Source organism: Podarcis bocagei, assembly GCF_964188305.1.
Source record: "Podarcis bocagei genome assembly, chromosome: 13".
Lineage (NCBI taxonomy): Eukaryota > Metazoa > Chordata > Lepidosauria > Squamata > Lacertidae > Podarcis > Podarcis bocagei.
Window position 1 is genome coordinate 8,705,230 of NC_138138.1, and position 8,044 is coordinate 8,713,273.

An 8,044-nucleotide genomic window follows, 5' to 3' on the forward strand; every position below is an offset into this window, starting at 1 on the left:
TTGGAAGCCGCCCAGAGTGGCTGGGGAAGCCCAGCCAGATGGGCGGGGTATAAATAAATTATTATTATTATTATTATTATTATTATTATTATTATTATTATTATTATTAGAAAGATTTCTTTCGTTCCATCGCTTTCCCCTGAAAAATGCACTGTTTGCAAGGCAAGGCCCTGAGCCCACCCCATTTCCAGATAATGAAACACATGGACACCAGTATTTGGGGTTAATGGGATAAATAAGGCCACAGGTGTGGTTACAGGTGTGAGCAGTATTGGCTTGGGCATTGGAACTGAACCCACTATATCTGACTCCTGCCCACCATGCAGGTAGTCTCATAAGGGTCAACCAGTAGGGGGAGCCCCGTTGATGTACATCAACTGCAAGCTCCCCCGGGGTTCCTGATGGGATCGTAGCATGGCCCTAGCCCATATCCGGGCTTCAGACAGGATCCACACCCCGGATCCCTGTAATGGAATAACCTTAAAAAGGGGAGGTTGCAGGTGAAGGCCACAACCTCCCCTACTACCAACCAGGTTTACCAATGCCTAACTGCCAAACCTTACAAAGTTGTGACGATTGCTACGAGGCAAGTGAAAACCACATGGCTGGTGCCAATTTGCCAAGTGGGAAAATTCCTACCTGGCCCCTTCAACAGGCGACCAACCATAGTCCATAGCAAGGCCAAGATGGCGAACGCATGAAAATTGGGTGGGAGGAAATAAGGAGAAAGAGCCCCCCGGGAGACAGAGAATAAGCAAGGAGAGGAAGAAGGGTTTTTCCTACACATACCACAAAGTAGGAGAAGCCATTTTGTCTGTGCACTATTTTGGTGACATGCTGGAGTTTTTTTGGTTTTGCATGAAAATCTCTGTATTGTATGCCTCACTTCCCATATAGCCAAATCTTTAGACCTGTAGGCAGTTAGGCTATAATTCTAAACAGGCTTATTAAGGAGCGAGCAAGCCTCACTGAACACAATGGGGCTTACTTCTGAGTAAACATCAATGGGATTGTGTAGTTAATGGAATAACCTTAAAAAGGGGAGGTTGCAGGTGAAGGCCACAACCTCCCCTACTACCAACCAGGTTTACCAATGCCTAACTGCCAAACCTTACAAAGTTGTGACGATTGCTACGAGGCAAGTGAAAACCACATGGCTGGTGCCAGTTTGCCAAATGGGAAAATTCCTACCTGGCCCCTTCAACAGGCAACCAACCATAGTCCATAGCAAGGCCAAGATGGCGAACGCATGAAAATTGGGTGGGAGGAAATAAGGAGAAAGAGCCCCCCGGGAGACAGAGAATAAGCAAGGAGAGGAAGAAGGGTTTTTCCTACACATACCACAAAGTAGGAGAAGCCATTTTGTCTGTGCACTATTTTGGTGACATGCTGGAGTTTTTTTGGTTTTGCATGAAAATCTCTGTATTGTATGCCTCACTTCCCATATAGCCAAATCTTTAGACCTGTAGGCAGTTAGGCTATAATTCTAAACAGGCTTATTAAGGAGCGAGCAAGCCTCACTGAACACAATGGGGCTTGTTTCTGAGTAAACATCAATGGGATTGTGCAGTTAATCGTGTTTCCATAGCTCTGCACTTTAAGCCTCATACTTGAGCTTTGAATAAATTCATTTTGAAATGCCAAAGCTCAGATTAGCTTTAACGTAATCACAAATAAAAGCACTACTAATATGTTAGGAAAGATACAGCTAAAAAAATAACCATTTCCTGTGATTCATTGTGGTTCTTCTTCTTTCTCACTCTCCCTTGTTCTGATGCTGTTCATACTCTTCCTTGCCTCTACATAATCAAAAAAACATTCAGTTTGATTGCACAATTAATACAGCGCCTAGTCTGTTTGGCCATAGCTTTCAAGAACTGTATTTACAATTGCCGTGTTTCATTAAAAGGGAGGGGGCAACAAATGGTACTTTATTTTCACCCCATTTATGCAACTAACTGCAACACTGGAAATGAAGTTTACAGGTAATTATTACCCAAATATTTTTTTTTCTACTCTAATCAAAACACTTTTGTCTCCCCTGGAAATTCCTCAGATATTTTGTGTTTAAGTGGCTTTGGGTAACATTTTGCACCGACTCTGTTTACTTAGCTGTCATTTTAAAGGAAAGAAAAACATACATACAATAGAGAAGTCGAAAGAGATATCTGCCAAAGACAGTTGCATCAGTTTAGAGCTGGAACATTAATAACACTTGCTAATACAAATCACTATTACATTACAAATGTTGCAATCCCCCCTCTGATAGAAACTGAGAACAAAATCACATTTAACACAATTAATGCATAGCCAGACCCCAAATTGTTTTCAGCAGGTTAAATCGTTGAACAAATAACTGGCACTCATCAATAATTAATGTATGCCATTGGACCTTAAAAAAACACACATGTCCATTGCTATTCTAACCAAATGGCCAGGAAATAATAACAAGCCTCTAAAAATAAACCTGCAGGAACTGCCTTGACTGTCAGGTCAAATATGTTTTTTAATCCTACCCATAATCAGGTGTGGGGGGCAGGACTGCTCCATTCATTCCCTCTAAAGAGTTATACAATGGGTACATCTTTCCATCTTTTACAGGGACAACTTCTGTGGCCATAGGAGTATGCCAGCTTCTGACTTATTACCCGTGTCTATATAATCAGCCCACTGAAGCTGTCATTTCCGTGAAGGATCACCAAACCGTTCTGCTATTTCAAAGGGAGTGACTTCCAATCTCTGTTCTCCGGAGGGAAGTTAATAGGTTTTTTTCTGCTGGCATCTGCCTTCTTAGTCCTTTCACAGTTTCCAAGTAGCTTTCCTGGCGCACTTCAGCTGCAACCTATTTGGATGTCCACCTTCAGCACGGCAGGCACTCCCTGATCTTCCAAGGGTCAAGTCTCGTTTTAATGTGGGTCAGTGGGGGGGGGGGGGGAAATAGGCAATGGTTTCAAATGGCAGCGGTTCTATGGAGGCACATACTTGCAAACTGTTGACTATGTGAATTGGCTTGATACACAGAGAGTATCCGAACTAGCCATCCTGGCAGATCATTTATGGCACCCAGCAATACCATTTATTGCTAAGTTTCCTCAGAAATGTGCTTGTTGCCCATCATTCCTCTTTATGGGTGATACAATCACAACTGGCTTCTTTAGATTAATATTGGAGATTTTGCTGAAAAGCACACACAGAGAAGAGGCAAATATGTGTCATTCTTTTGTGTTTTATTCTGCAAAATCATTTTAGATGCTGTAATTAGTATTTTTCTCTCTCTCCCTTGAAGAGATAAGTAAGAAATGATGACAGGAAACAAACAACCCGGGTCTGATTTAAGCTGCTAAAAAGGCAAGGGTCCTTGCTTTGGGCAATCAGCTCAGAAACTGCTGAAATGCATTAACATTTCAGCCAGCTGTCATGCTGAAAACAGATCCTAAAAGAACCAAAATTGCTGTATGTGCAGAGAAAGAAGAGATGGAGGAGGAGGAGGAGGCGACTGCATGAATAGTAGAGAAGCAAGAGGAAGGAGGGTGGCTAATATTCTGGATAGGTCTGATTTTTAAGGCTTTATGAACTCAAGGAGGTCAGAGACCTGAATGTGTTATAAACCTGAATGTGTTATAAACCATAGGGCTTTCATCACGGAATGGCTGGAATAAATCACTATGTGAAGAAGGGTCATGTGAATTTATACTCCAGCTCAACTGAAAACGAGGGCAGGGAGATAGTGAAGAAACCAGTGTTTACAACTTCAAATTCTACACAAATGGCCTTACTTGGGAAGCTGTCGTTCCTAAAATGTTTCTTCTTATTATTATTATTATTTGGCATTCTCAAATCTCGGTCGGGGCTGATTTAGTTCCAAAATTTGTACCAAGCAGGTATAAAAGATGGCTTCGTGGAGCTGAATTGGTAGAAAGGAAGGGTGAAGGTGTTAAATCACAGCAGCCTCAGCCTCAACATCCCCAGATCTTAAGATTCTCCCCTTCGTTTTCACTGCAGTGGCAGCTGCATGTGTCGCTTTACGTACTTAGTTAAACCCCAAGTCTAATCCTCTTTATCCACCCTATCCTCTTTATCCACCCTATCATACAGACTTCCATGATGCATCTGCAAATGTTGTACTAGTGCCGCAGAAGATGAGCATCTTTCCCCCACTTACCAAAGGACAAGCAATTTTAAAAATAGAATATACTTCCATACTAAACCTATAGGCATGTCTATAATGATGAGCAGAGATGAATAAGCACAACGCATGAAGGTTACAGGCCCCTCGCCACCTACACACAGCAAATCAGCACCATAATCAAGAGGAAAGAAGGAAATGATGTCAGCTATAACACTTTTTGTCCAAGGATAGCAAGCTTTTAAAACCATGCTTAGCACAAAAGATGCCCCCTATCAAGTACCAGAGGTCTTTTTTAATTACAGAGGAAGTATTTACATCTGTGAATGTGTCATTCAAATCTCTGAATAGCCCAGCACTGCATTCTTACAAATACTGGGAAGCAAACCAAAAATCCACTCTCCTATTGTAGATTTTCCATAATATTTGATTAAGGAGATGCCACGGAAATTTGCAAGCTCTCTTTCTCTCTGTGTTTAGAAACGTTTTAGGCAAGCTAACCTTTTATCCTATATGATCCAACCAGCCAGCTTCAAGAAGGAAATCTTTCTCCTGTGATGGAACTGAAAGCACTTCACACTCTGTTTTCAGGTTATATGAAACAATTGTGTTCTGCTCAACGATGCAAATAATCTTACTCAATGCAGAACAGGAGCAGGCCTGGCATCAGAAAATGGAATGGTCAAGAATGTGCCAGAGCCCTGGCAGTGCGATATGAGCACTGCTTTAATTTAAAATCATATATAAGGGTCCTGTTGTTGGGAAAGATTGAGGGCACAAGGAGAAGGGGACGACAGAGGACGAGATGGTTGGACAGAGTTCTCGATGCTACTAACCTGAGTTTAACTAAACTGCAGGAGGCAGTGGAAGACAGGAGTGCCTGGTGTGCTCTGGTCCATGGAGTCACGAAGAGTTGGACACAACTAAATGACTAAATGACAACAAAGGGTCGTGTCCTGGGTGGAGGAGCATTGGGCCCTATGTCCACAGTGGCTGCTGTTTCCTTTCCTCCTGTCCCTCTGTCCAGTGGCGTAGCGTGGGTTGTCAGCACCCGGGGCAAGGCAAGTAATTTGCGCCCCCTAACCCGTGGATTTGCGCCCCCTAACCCGTGGATTTGCGCCCCTTAACCCTAACCCCCAGATGTTGCGCCCGGTGCGGCCAGCCCCCCTGCACCCCCCACGCTACGCCACTGCCTCTGTCTCCACCCCCAAGCATAGCAACATTCTGTAACATTATGTCAGGGCCAGATGTGTCTGAGGCTACAGACTCCTGGCCTGGTGCTTCTCCGCTCAATTCAAGATCCACTTTTAAAAGGAAAGAAAATGTGCCATACCGGGCATTGGTAAAAAGGTAAAGGTAAAAGAACCCCGGACGGATAAGTCCAGTCAAATGCAACTATGGGGTATGGCGTTCATCTTGCTTTCAGGCTGAAGGAGCCGGCATTTGTCCACAGACAGCTTTCTGGGTCATGTGGCCAGCATGACTAAACCGCTTCAGGCGCAATGGAACACTGTGACGGAAACCAGGGTGCATGGAAATGCTGTTTACCTTCCTGCCACAGTGGTACATATTTATCTACTTGCATTAACATGCAGTGCCGGATTTACGTATAAGCTAAATGAGGGGTAGGCAACCTAAGGCCCGGGGGCTGATGTGGCCCAATCGCCTTCTCAATCCGGCCCGTAGATGGTCTGGGAATTAGCGTATTTTTATGTGAGTAGAATGTGTCCTTTTATTTAAAATGCATCTCTGGGTTATTTGTGGGGCCTGCCTGGTGTTTTCACATGAGTAGAATGTGTGCTTTTATTTAAAATGCATCTCTGGGTTATTTGTAGGGCATAGGAAGGCGTTCATTTTTTTCCCCAAAATATAGTCCGGCCCACCACATGGTCTGAGGGACGGTGGACTGGCCCATGGCTGAAAAAGGTTGCTGACCCCTGAGCTAAACAAGCAATAGCTTTGGGCCCCACTCTCTTGGGGGCCCCCAAAAAAATTAAAGGGAAAAAAACTGCACGTACTTATGTGCAAATGGCTTTAGATACCTAAAGGTAAAGGGACCCCTGACTGTTAAGTCCAGTCGCGGATGACTCTGGGATTGCGGCGCTCATCTCACTTTACTGGCCGAGGGAGCCAGTGTTTGTACACAGACAGCTTCTGGGTCATGTGGCCAGCATGACTAAGCCGCTTCTGGCAAACCAGAGCAGTGCACGGAAATGCTGTTTACCTTCCCGCCAGAGTGGTACCTATTTATCTACTTGCACTTTGACATGCTTTCGAACTGCTAGGTGGGCAGGAGCTGGGACCAAACAACGGGAGCATACCCCGTCGCGGGGATTCAAATCGCCGACCTTCTGATTGGCAATCCCTAGGCTCTGTGGTTTAGACTACAGCACCACCCACGTCCCCTTAAGGATAGTAGAGGTCTCCTAATAACACTCAGCACTCTTACCAGACTACAGTCCCCAAGATACTTTGGGGGGAGCAGTGAACGTTTAGAGTGGCATGATGCCGCTTTAAATGAACACTGCAGAGGGGGGGCTAAGCAAACTTTTTTTTCCTGGGCAGATGTTGCAACCTGCAGTTCAGTTCCTCACCATCCTGAAGATAATCAGTTTCATGTGTTTTCAGCAACCAACACTAAATGATGCTTCTCTGGGTAGTCAACCAAGCCTTTTCACTGCTTTGAGACTGAAAGGGTAATTGACTGCCCTACACACAGAAAAGATTGCTGGCTTCCAGTGAAAGACACAAACAGGCTGCATTGTATCCTTTCTTTCTGTGAAGGAAAAATCGCCACCACGGCCGCCCAATCTGCCAATCAGAGCACTTTGGGATGCACTCTAAATGAGCACAGTTTGGCTAAGAAAGAAGCAGCTCAGCATTTTGCTGTTTCAATGTGTTTGGCGCCCTGTGCGAGGCCAAAATTTGATGCCCAACCCCAGCCCTTGCACTGCCTTCTCAGGTAGAGGTAAGAGACGCAAGGGGCTTTGGGAAGGAGGCACAACACTCTGACAGGGTCCTAGAGTCCTCCCATCTCTTCCCCAAAGCTGGGAAAGCACTAACTAGCCTTTGGGAAGAAGTTAGGAGGACCCCAGGACCCTGTTACACCCTCACACCTCCTTCCCCAAACCCAGCACCTCGCTTACCAGGCATTGAGAAGACGCCTCCCTCAGCTCAGTGCCCAGTGTGTGTACAAGGCTCACACAGCCCAAAATCTGTCCCTGGGGACATGCCCTCCACACCCCTTGCCCCTAGAAGAAGAGGAGAGGTGGTTTCTCCCAAGGAAAAGCCTTCATGGGCTGAGGGCAATCTTGCCCAATGGGAAGAGGTGGTTGTGGGCTATTTAAGCTTGTTCCGCCCCATTCTCTCACCTCTACTTTTTGATACCCACCTTCCTACTCTATTGTGCATAGGCCTTTGGGCTAGTTGTCTGTTTTCCAGGGTCTGAGTAATTTTGTGGGGGGGTGGGGAAAACCCTTGTTATTATCTCTGGGTCTTCTCTTTTTTGTCTACTCCACACTGTTGGGTGAAGTTTCCTATTTGGAGCGATGAACTTCAATATGGCTAACTGGTATGTAGTCTGGGCAGGTGAGAGGGTTTAAGAAACTACCTGAGGCAGTGTTGGGTTATGGGCATCCCTGAGTCACTCTTGCCAGGCATGGCCTACAGGTGCTAGGAGCAAGGGCTTTGGCCTGGCAGAAACACCGGGGTGAACACTGACCTACAGAGCCGTGCTGTGCCTGCTGGGCACATACACCCAAGGTTCACGCAGGTAGAGGGAAGGAAATTAGGAAGCACGGCTGTGTGCACACTGTTTGCAGCTGTTAAATTGCCCAGGTGATGGGGGTAGAAATTACCCTGCTCTCTTATCAATGTTGGGATACTGCCAGGGAGACAAAGTCCATCATGGCCCCAAGC